We start from the raw sequence: 15,128 nt of genomic DNA, 5'->3' as shown, positions 1-15,128 counted from the left end.
AGTACAACAAATTGCATATTGACGCGAAATACAACGGTCCATCGGCAAGAAGAATTCACGCACCGGATGTACATGTTTCGCGTGTTCCGAATTCCGTTAGAATTTTGAATTACAATACGTTGTCGATGAAATGTTGCTGGCGTTAGTTATAAATCGTAGCAGAGTCGAACTCGGGTTTCATAGGGTATCATTATTGCGAACATAAAAAATAGTAGAACTAACACTACATAGTTATCCATAGTCAGCACTGCCATTTTTATTCCATTGTTTTTCCTCTTATAAGAGATTTGTTATATCGGAATAAGTTGATTGTTAAACATTATATACTCTGAAAGGTACCGTGTTGTTAATTGTAGCATAACTAATAATAAGATTTTTACATCCAGAATCTACTATCGACTCCACCAACTTTACTTGAAAATCATGTAAATTTATAATCGTTTAATGTCGATTTTTTAATAATAATTGTCATTACTAACGGAAGTCTATAAAATAAGAATATTATTTAAAAGCTTTTAAGAGCATAGATTTTAATTTAACATTTTTGTTTTATGAGAAAAAAAGCTGTATGTATTTCCTATACATATTCATACACACTCTCTCTATATATATTGTACTTTGATTTATACTGAACATAGTTTGATTCGTTATATTTATTTTATTATATATAGTAAAATAAATACAACGAATTTATTTATTTTATTACATACGTAGTAAAATAAATAAAACGAAGAGCATAACTACAATTGTGTTTTAAAAGAACCCTTTCTGCTGTATACTTCTTCCTACTACACATTATATCATGATGCAACAGAGTGCCTTCTGCAAGAGTAGTTTGTAAGAGACTGCAACTTATTTTGCCGCGCCCGTAGTAGAGCTCGTCTATAGCCCAGGCTTTTAACTGGGAAAACAACTATTACACAGTCGCGACGTTCTCCAATGGCCAAATCGAAGGCGAGCCCCGAGATGCTTTCGCAAGAATTCACTTTGCTGTAACGCACACTTCGTAGCCACGCTTTTTCCGATAATCCGAATTCGCGCTATGAAAGGACGAATGTATATTTTCCAACGAGGAACCTTCGCCGTGGTTTTACGCGCTATCCTCTTTCACTTTTTATCTTTTTATCTTTTCACTACGTTCTTCTTCGTGCGAATTTTACACAAAATTTTATATTACTCACCGTCTCAAGATTTCACTTCCTTAGCTGCGCTTTTAGCGAAGAAAGCATCTCTAGCTGCATAATATTCATCTGAGATAATCCCAGCCATTAGGACTATAACGCGTGATGCCACGTGCTCCAGATACTCAGATTAACTCTTAATTTCTACCTCGGCCGCAGGTGAATCATTTCGCAAGCTTTACTGGATAAATGCGCACTCGATCCTGCTGATTATCTTATTATATGCAGCATAACAAGACGTGCCTCCGCTAAGTTTTCTTATTAAGGATAAAGATATACAAGACACGCGGATTTTAGTAATTTGAAGCTTCTTCTTTATTTCAATGCATTAAGATGATAATGAAATAAAAAAGATGAAATTTTATATTTATAAGATTTGACTAAACCTAACAAAATATTACTTATTTCTATCTTAATATTATATTTTTTATTTTTTTCTTTACTGGTAGTAAAATTTTTTTTTATACATAGGTAATATAAGAATACTATTTAAAGAATAACGATAAAAACAAGTTTATAGTTTTTCCGATTTTATACATTATAAATCATTCTTACTCGTATACTTTATTTTTGCTCATCGTATTTATATCTTATGCTAGCATTGCCAAGATCGAAAGTTCTAAATGTATAACATTAATAAGAGCTGATTAACTTTGAAAGTACTGTAAGTCTAACTTTGGAGCACGTTTAAGTAGGATGCGAATGGAAATTACTACGATGTACCTACTTTAGAGAGCAAGATATTCAAAACTTATCTTACTCTGCTTCCAAAATCAACTCGTCCATGAAATTTATTACACGTGCTAGGCGCGAACGAGGCTGCGATTTTGCAAGTGGTAACTTTATAACGCGTCGAGACGCTATACCGTTGCTCGTTATTTTATACGATACAAGCGATATCTATAAAAAAGAAAAAAAAATATATATAACAAATTTCATTGATATCGTTTGCGTCATTTTTGATCATTTTGTACAAGTTAAAACGGACGGACTTGGGGTTATCGATCTCGTACTTGTCCATTTGTGATGCTAACAGGCTTGGATTGTTATAGAAAGCGTAGACAGTGACTGCTGGCGAGTAGCCAGGTCGCATTCATTAATAATACGGTGATTATATACTGTGAATTTTTGTTGAAAAGGGGATTTACTGAATTTGGAAAATTCTTGATCGTTTAACGATTCAGCAGAGTACTTTATAATAATTTTGCTGAAAATGACGGAATAAGTATTTTGATAAATTGTATTTTAGATATGGCGATTTTGATAAAATAAAAACAAATGGCTTAAACGATGTAATTTCAGAATTAATATACTATTTTAATTTTGTAAACATATTTCAGTGAGACCAATCTCTCTTTTAAAGCTTGCAAAATGTCGTAATATTCAGACATAATTAAACTAAGTCAACGATATATCAAGTACCAAAATAATGTTTGTTCAAACTCGGTGTTGTAATGCGATGTAGAATGATAAATTAATAGCTTGTGGTTAGCCTTCTAAAATGTTAATGTCCACATCGCTAACCATTACAAGCTAGTTTCTGTTTGTGTAACCATAAAGTCAGTCATGGTCTTTTTCTCCTCTTGCATAAGTTGCGATTTCATTAAAATTTAATAAAAATTTTCTATTAAAATTAAATTGATATTTATAAAAAAAACAGTAAATAAAATATGCAACTCAATAAATTTTAAAGAAGTAGTCTACGAACTTAAATAGAATAATTTATGAAAATTGAAAAATTCATTTACGGTTATTGGAAATAATAGTTTCTAAGATTTTACATAAATTAACACCACTTTTGTGATGTATTCGAAGGCGCTAGACAAAACAGTGCGCTTAAAATGTTTTCCACCTGTAGTGTAAAATTATCATCGATTCAACAAGACCGACGTAATTTACACGACAGTCCAATTTCGGTAGCCTTCTCCGTTTTTCGCTCGATGTTCCCGGAATAAATCGGTCGATGTTCAGAGTATTGATCATTGCAGTATACATCCATGCATCTCCCATAATCACGCGAGTTTGCGAATCTGATCACGACAACTACGCCTGGCGTGTCTGTCGCACATTCGCACGTGCCGAACGACCAACCGGTACCCTACAAATAGCGCGCCACCGCCAGACTCTCGTTCACCTCCGGCGTGTGTTTTGTGCATGTAATATATCACGCCTGGATCGATGTTTAAATTACACTCAGTGTAGTGCACGTAAATTGCAGCTCGCAATGCTTGTAAAATATCTGAGTGTTTCGTGGCGTGGCAAGGCTTGTGTAGCGATAATTTTACCAGCTTCCGATAATCAACGACTTTGCGATCGAATCTGGTTTTCTCGTTCGGATGGTTAGAGTTTCCGAAGATATATTTTCACGCTGTTATTGAATAATGCGTTCATTTAAATAAATCTTTCAATTATAAATTATAAATTATTATGTATTATTTATCAAGAATAAATAAGAAAAATATTGTTATCTTGTTTGATGACTTTAATAATTAAGTCTTTCATTGTAATTACGTTTAGAAATTGTATTTGTTTCTTTCTGCAGCATTTACATATACATATATATTTATATTCCTTAAAACATTATATAATATGTACATATATAATATTATTATTATCCAATTGTTGTATTATTATCACATAATTAAATACGAAATAATTTATTCCATACAAACTAAATCGTAATAACATTTCTTAATTGCATATAAGATTGCCGCTTTTTTAATTTAAAAAGTATTTATTTTTATGCAAAATTTATAAATGTTAAAATAGCTAAAAATTTAATAACAAAATTATAACATATAATAATTAAACATATATTAATAAATAAACCAAATTTATTAATAAATAAACGAAATAAAACCAAGTAAAACATATTTTGTTGTTAAAAATCTTACTAATTGTGCATTTATTTTTAAAACAGTTGAAAAGCGTGATATTCATAATATTGTAATAAATTAGGTTAATATATATTCATATATTAAAAAGCTACATATAAATTATATTAAATTAACTTATTAACATAAATATGTAATACATATTGCATGTATGTCATTTAATTATTACTACTTAATATTCATTCATTTGTTATCATTTGATGTGAATATTTATATCAATGTACTATATCTTGTGCTTTCAAAATTCGATATTAATTATATTGCTAAATTATACATAATTTAGCAAAGACAATTTGAATCTGTAAAAGCGATTGCAAATATATTTATAAAATTCAAGTAAGAAAGGGGATATCTTGTGTGAAAATACTATTCTCGTTCATAATACTCGACTAACAACAACTTTTCGATTGTTGCATAATGAATTGTATCAATTTATCGAATTTCCGACCGAACTTTTCTTTTTTATTTCAAAGATTTTGATTATTAAGATATAATCGTCGCAAGAGTTTTAGGAAGCGATCAAGAGACATTTTGAAAGAAAGGGGTAGTCGCCGAAATTACGTATTCACAGAACATGATGTGGGCGTGTAAGAGCGCGCGGACCTCGCGACCCCGATGCAAATTGGGCGGAAATATTTCAGCGGTGAAATATTTAAGTCGCCGTACGCCTCGCCACGGTGGCTCTTATCATAGTATCGGAGTTCGCGCGTGACGCGAGATTTATCACGCCCGTTACGTTGCCATTTCAAGCACGTTTGCGGTCGAGTACGTTACGCTTCACACGACGGTGACTATAACACAAGTTGATCCATTTCTCCTCTCTTGCAAGGCCCTCTGCATCCTTTGTCTATTATTTAGAAGAAATCTTCTTTGTGAATAAAAATATTTAGGGCAGACAGTAGCTAAGAATTTTTGCGACTTGATTTTCTATTTAAGTATTATTATTCAATTGATATTAAATGCGTTTTAATAGAATTTTTATTAGTTGTAAAAAAATTTATCAATGATTAAAAACGGATATTTATTAAACACATTTTCTTATTGAACACATTTTTGTTTTGGAAAAATCCAAATTTACAAATTAACAAGAATATCCATAAAATGCTGCTATATGTAGGATAGCTTAGATATTTACATTTTTTTCTATTGATAGATTTTAACAAAATATGTTTCAGCAACACTAACTATTACGAACATATTTTAATTTTAAAAATTAAAAACAGAATAAGTAAAAATTTAATAATGAAAATTTTGATAAAATTTTTTTCGAGAATATAGACGAAAAATCTCTTATTAATTAGAAATAGCTTTTAACTGATTTGAATTATCGAGATACATATTTGAGAATTAAAAAGAGATTTGTCCGATTCGACATGATTTTATGCTGTGTTTAATTTAAAAATTCATTAAAAAATTCATTTTGTTAAAAGGAACGACCGCGCGTGTATCCGGTGCATTCTGCATGCGCGCAGATGCATATATAAGGCGTGAATATATATGCTTTTATCTCGCCATGCGTGAATACGTATCCATATCGACGTTATGTACTGCTTACTATAATGAACAAAGACGCGTGCACGTCGACTGTAAATTCGCGGATGCATTCTTTTTCGAGAGTAGCGTTGAGAGCACGGAATAGCTTCCCTGTGTTGCATTTTTCAGATATTTTATACCGAGAATCTGAAAGTGTCAGCGTGGTGCATCCGATGTACTCGAATTTAGCACGATTTGAGAAACGTCGCGTGATTCTTATGATAAACTTTTTACATGTCAAAGTTATATTTATGAAATATCGCATTAAAAAATTTTCAATTTTATGAAATGTCCTTAAAAATATCCTAAAATTTTAGCTATCAAATCTTACATATATATATATATATATATATATATATATATATATAAAACGATTTAAAATATTAAAATATTCTTATTGTGTGATGCAGTCACATTTCAAGTTTTAATTTCAAATCATACGTATTATTGGTTTATTTATCCAGCTAAAACATATTTTTTTATACATGTTCAATCAAAAGTTTTTAAACGTGCTACGCTTTCACATTGAGTTTTTGCGCGCATAAAGAGCCTTGCACTCTCATCGAGTTCTTACGCGTAAGATCTACGTAAAATAGCAGTTTCCCTCGTGGTAGCACGGCTAACGAACTGCTTGCTGACGTAGTCCTTGTAACAAGATCCCAAAAAGAGGAACGTACGTTTGTGCTCGGAGCTCGTATGATTTTTCTAACTGTCTAGACAGAACAGCGAACGCGACCATGTCTTTCTTTTGCTTTTTCCTCTCTTCTAAAGATGCTTTCTCCACAAGAGTTCAGCTCGCTCTCATTTCAGAATAAATCCCAAGAAATTCGTTTCAACGCGAAATTATATTCAGACATTTTAAAGCGTTTAATGCATCCGTAAGAATACGGCATCTTAAATTGCAGGAGCAAATAGATGAACTAAAATGTGTCATGTGGTTTTACAAAGGAATGATTTCTCACTAGGTGAATAAAGTATTATGGAAAAAAAATATCTTAGATTTCACGAAATCCTTTTTATCTATGGATTGGGACAAAACCATGATTTGATTTTTCTTCGACAAAAATATCGAAAAAATATAATCGTTAAATAATAAGCAACTAAAAATCTCGATATTTTTACAAATTAAGCTCCAAACTGTAAATAAATAATAGATAATTTTATTATTTAAATGTGAGCTCTCTAACAAAATTTTATTTAAATATTTACTTATAAAACTTATTATAACTTATAAAAGATATTTATATATCTAAATTTTAAAGAAAGATGATATTCAATATATTAATCAATGATTGATTAAAATCAATGAGTTAAAATTGATATAAAATCTAAAGATCCAGAATAGCATAAAAGCTGGAGTATTCTGCATATTGTATTGTGATATCATGATGTTTAATCGAATTTGTGAATAATGTCTGAATAGTTTACGTAAATCATGCTGTTATGACCATCAATCAAATTTTGATACAATCGATTACCATAATATATTATAAATGTGTGTTGATTGCGAAATTTACATATAGAATACATTATAACAATTGGCATTAATCCCGAGCGTGAGAAACCGCTTTCAATTTCGGTTTTGCGTTATTACGCTCTAAACCGCTCATCGGTGACTTTTGAATGCTTTAGATGATAAATGCATGATCGATTGACGCCTCTCAAATTGTATCATACTGTTGCGCAAAATATCCATATTTCCAATCTACTAACGATGAGCATTGAAAAGGAAAATTTTAAAATCATTGTTTTTCCTAAATATTGTGGTGATTAATCATGCAATTCATAATTGATGCTAAATTATTATTTCTTCTGAATCATGATGATCAAACTTTAATTCTTCATATGTTTGAAAATGTTTTTATCTTCCAAAATAATACAGCCTCTTTTATTTTTTATTAATGTCGTTTTATACTAATATATTCACTACTATATAATTCTGATATTAAAACATCGTTCACAGTAATTGCTTTATAATATTTTTTATTAAACGTCGTTATCACAACACTGGTTATAGAAAATATCATTTCTCGTGTGTGTAAGAGCAATATTTGAATAATAATTTTCTAAATTAAATTAAAGCTACAATAAAAGACTATATGTGTGTATTATATGTATTTTTTATAAATGAAATTGATTAAATTAAATGGTCATTTTTATGCACATGACAAGAATGGATTTTTTGCATAATTTAACATTCCATTTATAAAATATTGTTATAATATTTTAATTTATCTTAATGTAGACTTAAGATAAATCAATCCTACCACGCTTTTGATATTAAATTGAATGGAAAAAGATAATTGTAATGAATAAGTTGAAAAGAGCAGTGTCAGTGTGCTTAAATCCAAATTCCAGGAAAAATCGAAGTTTTACTTACAATTAGTATCATTTTACTTAGTGTCTGTTGCATGTATCTATACGCTTATCGTCGTTTGATGCATCGTCATGTATCGAGAGTTTAAGCTTCATCGGTTTTCTCGTAAGTAATAAACGAGTAAGACTAGTAGTTATCGATTATCATCTTGCAATTGCATTTGAATCGATGTGACGATTGCCTCAAAAGATTGAATTTTTTTATCTCCGATAAGCGAAAAACAAAACTTTTTGCTTTTAGATATTAATTAGATTATATATGTTTATCGATAATGTTTTTCATATCTCATCCGTATATACAATGTTATAAGCATACAAAAAAAGCGTCAATAGAAATTAAATAATACAAGATAATAAATATATTCATAATATTAGCGGTTATTTATAATTCGTTTTAAAATAGAAAATCGGTGTGATATGAAACGTATTAAAGTTACATCATAGTTGACGCTCATGACTTTGATGAAATTTGTGAAATTATGTACCGCATTATTACCATACATACTGTTACATTGGATTTGTATGTAAAATCAAATTGCAGTCGATGCCGATGCTAATTTGAATGTGTTACATTATATTGGGAAATTGCAAGTTGATGTATCGTTTGTAATGTAATGGTGAAGAGAGAAAGAGAGAAAGAGAGAGAGAGAGAGAGAGAGCACGTGTAATAGAAATAAAATTGTCTTGATAAGAACACGAATTTGCGTTGCTAGTATTAGTTAATTACATTCAGTGATGTTTCAAACGAATTTCTATTAAATTTCGCTTACAATGTACGCACATAAAATGTAATGCAATCGCTATATCAGCCTTTTTGCTTGACTGAAATTTCATTGTTTCAAATTTCATAACGTGTGCAGCTTAGTAATAACAAATAAAACTATTCCTGCTGTAATAATTCTCATTATATCAATATATATATATATATATATATATATATATAGAGAGAGAGAGAGAGAGAGAGAGCCCTTACGACAGCATCGATCAATAGTATGATCAGTAAATTAATTAATAAAGTTTTGTATAATTTCGAACGGTACACTCATGTATAGGAAATTAATTCAGTGCAAAATAAATTTTTGATTGTTCATGTAAATATATATATATATACATAACAGATTTTGATGTAAATAATATATTAATTATACAGTAATATCATGTATAAAATCGAATAAATAATTGAGATGAAAAAATCAAATAATATTGTTACGTATATACAATATGAATTCTTTCTATATACATATATACAGATACATATACATATAAATGCTACTCGAAAAGTATCTTTTCATTCAATTCTCTCGAACGTCATTCGTGATGAATGCACTTTGCATTTTCTATGGCGGTTCATTTCTTCGCATGGCGTCTCAACCCGACAGTGAAGTTTTCGAAATGCATTAGAAGAAAGAGAGTGAGAGAGAGAGAAAAAGAGAGAGAGAGAGAGAGAGAGAGAGAGAGAGAGAGATGTGAGCGAAAATCAAAGGAAAAGCGACGATCTTAATTCTGCTTCTAATAGAATTCTGCATTCGTAAATAATGCATTCTCGGGTCCGCGGAGACTTCAAATGCACCGGTTCGTCGGCGTATTTTACACTGTCACTATTGACATTAAAATAGCTGAGAACCACGAGAAGGTGAGACGTCGATTATGAGCGATGAAACTCGCAGCAACAAATGGCTTAGGTTACCGTGAACACGAATAATCCCCCAATGCGCGTTTGTGTTGTATTCTTTCCTTTCTTTCTCTCCCTCTCTGTCACTCTTTCTCGATTACGTTCGCTCTCTTCTCGAACACGGGATTATGTCTGACGTGCTAGACGTTACAGAATTATTCACTTCCGACGTAATACAACCGCTTTATTCGACGGTACCATATTCTACGTCCGTGCTTCGCTTGTACGATATTGCGTCTACATTTCTTGACGATCGTTTTTTTTGGTCGCTCCTTCAATAAAGCGCATCGTTTCGCGCGCTCTCTCCCTAGAAATAATGCCCGCAATATGCAGCGAATGAGTTTCACCGAAGATTGATCTTGTCATCTCATTACTATGCAGACAATCTGCGTAAGTAACATGGATAAATTTTTCATAGGTTTTGCAATTCTAATTTTGGAGAAAATATTTCGGATTTAATTAGAATACTTTCGACCATGAATAAATAAAAAATGTTAATAATAGAATAAACTTTAATAAAAGAGGGCAAAAATATTATATGTTCCGTTAATAGCTACAGAAGGAACTATACGGATCAAATACGTCAAAAGTTAATACATCTAATATACTTCGAGTTCATGAATTTGAAATTGCGCAAAGAACGCTCTCTTTAGTCTTAACTTTATAAAATATAAAATTAATAATTACTTTATGTGAGTTAAAGTAAAGATTTGCCTTGTAGAATTAAAATTTTTATTTTCATAAATTTTTGTGTACATTTACTATAAAATTTTCGTTTTACAATCAATAATATAAAAAAGTTAGTTCGATATAAGATATAATATTTACAATTTTAAGATTAAATTATATTCTAGATGACGAATCCTTACTTTAACTTACAAATTGATTATTAATTTTATATTTTAAAAGGCTGAAAGTGTTTTACACAATTTTAAATAAATCTTGAAATTAGATGTATTAACTTTTGATCTAGCTGATCCGTATATTTTCTTCTTAAAAAGATTATCAATATACATTTGGAAAAGATAACCTTTCAGAAACTAATTTACTCTTCATGATATCACACGAATCGAAGACTGAACGAATCCAAAGAATTCAAGATTTGAGAAAAGTTAAGAGCAACTCGTCTACGATTGAACTGATTAGTCTGAGTTTGCGAACTTGATCGTTATCCCGATCAACCCCGATGAACGAAGCGCTCATCAACGTCAGAAACGAATACGCAGGAATGCAATCCATTTACTTCTGACATCTCTACCGTAATAGAAGAGAAAAGACGGCGGAAGCTGTGGTCGGCGCTACGAGCGATCGACCAAACGAGCGTGAAGAAACCTTGCGAGGGAGGAAATGGACGTAAATAGGTAATCGGTGAAATGCTGGAAGAAGGGGAAAAGGATGCAATCGGCTTTCAATCATGCTGGCTGTACGTGCTTTCGCTGAATGGCGTTGATTAGTAACCACTTCCGGAAAAATAAACTCGATATGGCTGTGTGAATTCTTTGTTCCTTGTTGGCAAAAACCAACGAAAAAGCAAGAGAAAAGCAATAGCAACATACATATATTTTGTTGCGAGAAAAAAAGTATTCATATCACCAGCCGTAAATGCTACAGCAGAATTAAGCAAGTACTTACCGCCGATGATCTGTTTAAGTTGATCAAGTATTTGAATAGCAAATAAAATTGCGACTGCTTCTAAATGTAATAAAGTGTAATATTATCGCGTATTTTGTCTGAATTATTTGAAAGAGATACATTGTAAAAAAGTATACATTGAAGAACATGATCAAAGGAATAATTAAATTTTCGTTACGTTTGAATTTATATATTGCAAATTTTACAAAATAAATTTGACTTTTGGAAAAAAATTAATTATTGTAAGATATTTATATATTTCAGTTTCAGAATATTAAAAATTTTCAATATAATAAATTTTGAATTTTTCCTATGGAAAAAAAATAATAATAGTAAATTCCCCTTTTATCAATGTTTCTCATTAAGAATAACGTAAAATTCAGAAATTTATTTATTATTTAAGATGTGTATACGTCGTAGGCAAATGGTTATCTGGCTGTACTGTAAGCCTTGGTAGTTTCTACGCTTTCAAGTTTTGTTATATTTTTTTATGGGGACAGGGCTTCGCCTCGCCCCCCTATGCACTCTATCCCCCTATGCTTAGATGGGAATCTAAGCGTTATTTTTCAAGATGTACTTTTTAGTACGTACACGCCAGATAGCATTTGCCTAGTTAAAAGCTATTTTCCTAAAATAACCATTTGCCTACGACATATACATATATATATATATATATATATATATATATATATATATATATATATATATATATAAATTGTATTCTAAATATTTTTATTAGTAAATTGTAAAATTTTTAGACAGTCTAATAAGTAAAAAGAAATGCAGTTGAAAATATGAATACTAAATAATAAATATTAAATATAAAAAATATTAAGTAACAAAATATGAATATTAAATAAAACTTGAAATTTTTCAATTAAAACAAGACCTGCTGATCAGCATATCAACATTGAAAGTTAGATGAAGTAGCATGATAAAACGTAATGAGTAAAAGCTCGATTAAAAAACGGTATAAATTGAATTCCAACATAGCAACATAGTGGTTGATTCAATCGATCCATATACATCTTAGTCTGACGACCATCGGAGCGTAGAAGTCGGTCCATTATCAGCTACGAGCAAGATCGTTAAATCAATGCCGCGGTAACGGCAATTGCGCCGCTCGTGGTTCATTAACACCAACATATCGCCTACTATATCATCATAACGTTGGTTATCTTACAATCGAAATGACCAGTATCATTTTATGATTTGAAAGCGAGAAGTGATTAAGCTTCAGATTCGTTTTTAATATACATACAGAATAATTTTAATTGTAAAAAATTCTCTGATTAAAACATCTGTTTAATATATATTATATAGGAAATATACAATCATTACTTACATCTGTATCATCATTAATGACATTTTAACAATTGAAGAATTCAGACTAAGGAATGTAGTAATCGCTGATCAATGCAATGAATGCATCCCCTAATAATCAGAAGATATCCACAATGATTACAATGATCAGTGATGCTTTATATAAATGTATATAACATTGCTTGTTTGATATATGATATTGATATATATATATATATATATATATGTGTGTGTATATATCTACATATTGGTATAAAAATAAGACATTAATGATTCAAGTAGAAAATATTGATACATATAATTTAGTTAATTCCATATTTGTAAAGATTATAAATGAAAAAAGTATTTATCTCTTTTTTTTCTCTCTTCAAAGCTTTATTTATTATTAAAAAAGATATTAAAAGAGAGCGAAAATTCGAAAAGTTCGTAGGGCATTTCTTTGGTAGCTTACAAAGTGTTATTTTATTTTGCGAGATTCGCACAACACAGAACAGAAGAAGCAGTTCACGTCTGTGCAGGAATGCGAATCGAAATACCTGACAATTCGATTTCAACACGGACAATACGGCTGTTCTAAAGTTCAAAGCGAGATTGGATAGATTCGTCTTCGCGTTTGAATACGTTAATTAAAGCGTCACGAATAGAAACATTTCAAACGTGATAGAGCAGTCACGAGTATGTCGTTTTTTTATTTGTGCATTGAAGCATTATTGTTTTATCGATATTATATTTTACAGATCAGAACGTTTGTTAACGTTTTAAAATATGAAATAAAAGACAGAAAGAGAGAGGTAATATTTTAAATGTTATATATGGATTACGCGCACAACTTTGTAATTTTTATCGTGAAAATAATTGAGGGAAAGCAACATTATGTAAAAAAAATAGTACATTACATAATTATTTTAAATAAAATAATAATTAAGAGATATCTCTTTTTTTAGATTTCATATCAAAATATCATTTATACAATGCCAATAAAAAATATAAAAAATAATTTTGTTGCTTATTTAAAATAAATATTTTAATAGTTATCATATTTAAATTATTTTTTTAAATTTGAATTAAATAAATTATGCAAACATTTGAACGCATTCAACATTTCATTTCAGTTGATATTTTTCGCAGATTGCTCAGTTATTCTTTTCACTTTGCCATTATGTGAAATAATATGCAGTTTGCGATAGTAATTTGTTATCATTCCGCGTAGAATCATGCGGAGGGTATAAAAGTTATCCCTGCAGCTCGCGCATTCGATGCGAATCAAAGAGACTCACTGCGACGCAACTGTGGTTTTTTTGCTCTATTTTTTCCATCAGTTCCCTGCAATCGCCTTCGGTTCCTTTGAACCGCGCATAAGATGGTACCGGAAAGTAAAATATTTCCGTCGTCGGGTTGACTGAATGAGGCTGTCGCTCGTTTGACGGAATCGACGCCAACGTTTCCCACACCTTTCGATTTTCCTTTTCCTCTGTCGCGTACTCTAATCAGAACGTCGTTGCTCTTCTAGTGAATTTTGCATTTTTGCCGTTGGAAATGGCAGGATTTTGCTGAGAGGAAAAGAACTCAGGCAAGGGAAAACCAACCCCCGTTCCAACACCGTGAAATAACTCACGACGCGTAAGCTACTTCTCTTCGATTTACTAGATTCACAATGGAAACGTGAGACTGAGGAAACCTGATGTTTATCATCTTCTGAACATCAAGGTTTATTAAACGTCTTCTCGCTTCTTTGTGTTTTTCAATTTTGCGTATACTCGCATTTCATTGTGCAAATATTGGATTTTACAAAAAAAAAAAAAAAAAGAAACCGAACTTTACTATAAACCTTTTGTATGAATCGCGCGCGCAAATGCAACTTTTCCAATTGTCATTGTGCATAAATATAGATACACGTGAATAATTTTAATGTAACAAAATCTATGTAACGGATTATCTTTTTCATGAATATTTTTTTTTTTAAATATATGTACATTTATCTTCTACTGGATTTATTTTTTATCCGATTAATGTGTATACAGATATAAATTGTTATAAATTGAATTCTTAGAGGAAGAAAAATTTCTAAAAATAATCTTTCTGTTTTTTTTTTAAATAGATATAAATAATTAGGAAAAAGAGAGATAGATGTTATATGTAAATATGATGATTTGTTACTTTACATAATATTTGTACCTCTCTGCTTTGGTCTTTGTAGCGATATTTATATATTAAAATATTTTATAAGCATATATGCAAATTGTGAAATTTATTACAACAGATGATATCATATACGTTTGCATAAATATACATGTACGGTAATTAGAGTTGCAGAGTCGAATGATCGCGAGTTTATCGGCAGTACTAGAATAGGGATCAAAATTCATGATTTTTAACGAATTTGTTCGAAGTTCAGTGATGCGACACATGAGCGAATTCTAATTGAAATTCTTACTCTGACAGGATAGAGAGACAGAGAAAGCAAGAGGAAAGAGCGGACAACTTGAGGTATGCGATGGCTTTTAAATTGTGCCTTCT

General features: G+C 30.6%; 1 protein-coding gene across 8 annotated transcripts in view; it reads right to left on the bottom strand.

The window, feature by feature from the left end:
- Kair1d (Kainate-type ionotropic glutamate receptor subunit 1D) overlaps window positions 1-15,128 on the bottom strand; it is a 223,521-nt gene that overhangs the window by 65,231 nt on the left and 143,162 nt on the right. The gene's annotated exons all lie outside the window — the stretch shown is intronic.

This window comes from Anoplolepis gracilipes, chromosome 3 (assembly GCF_047496725.1).
Source record: "Anoplolepis gracilipes chromosome 3, ASM4749672v1, whole genome shotgun sequence".
Taxonomy (NCBI): domain Eukaryota; kingdom Metazoa; phylum Arthropoda; class Insecta; order Hymenoptera; family Formicidae; genus Anoplolepis; species Anoplolepis gracilipes.
This window is presented reverse-complemented; position numbering and strand designations above follow the sequence as displayed.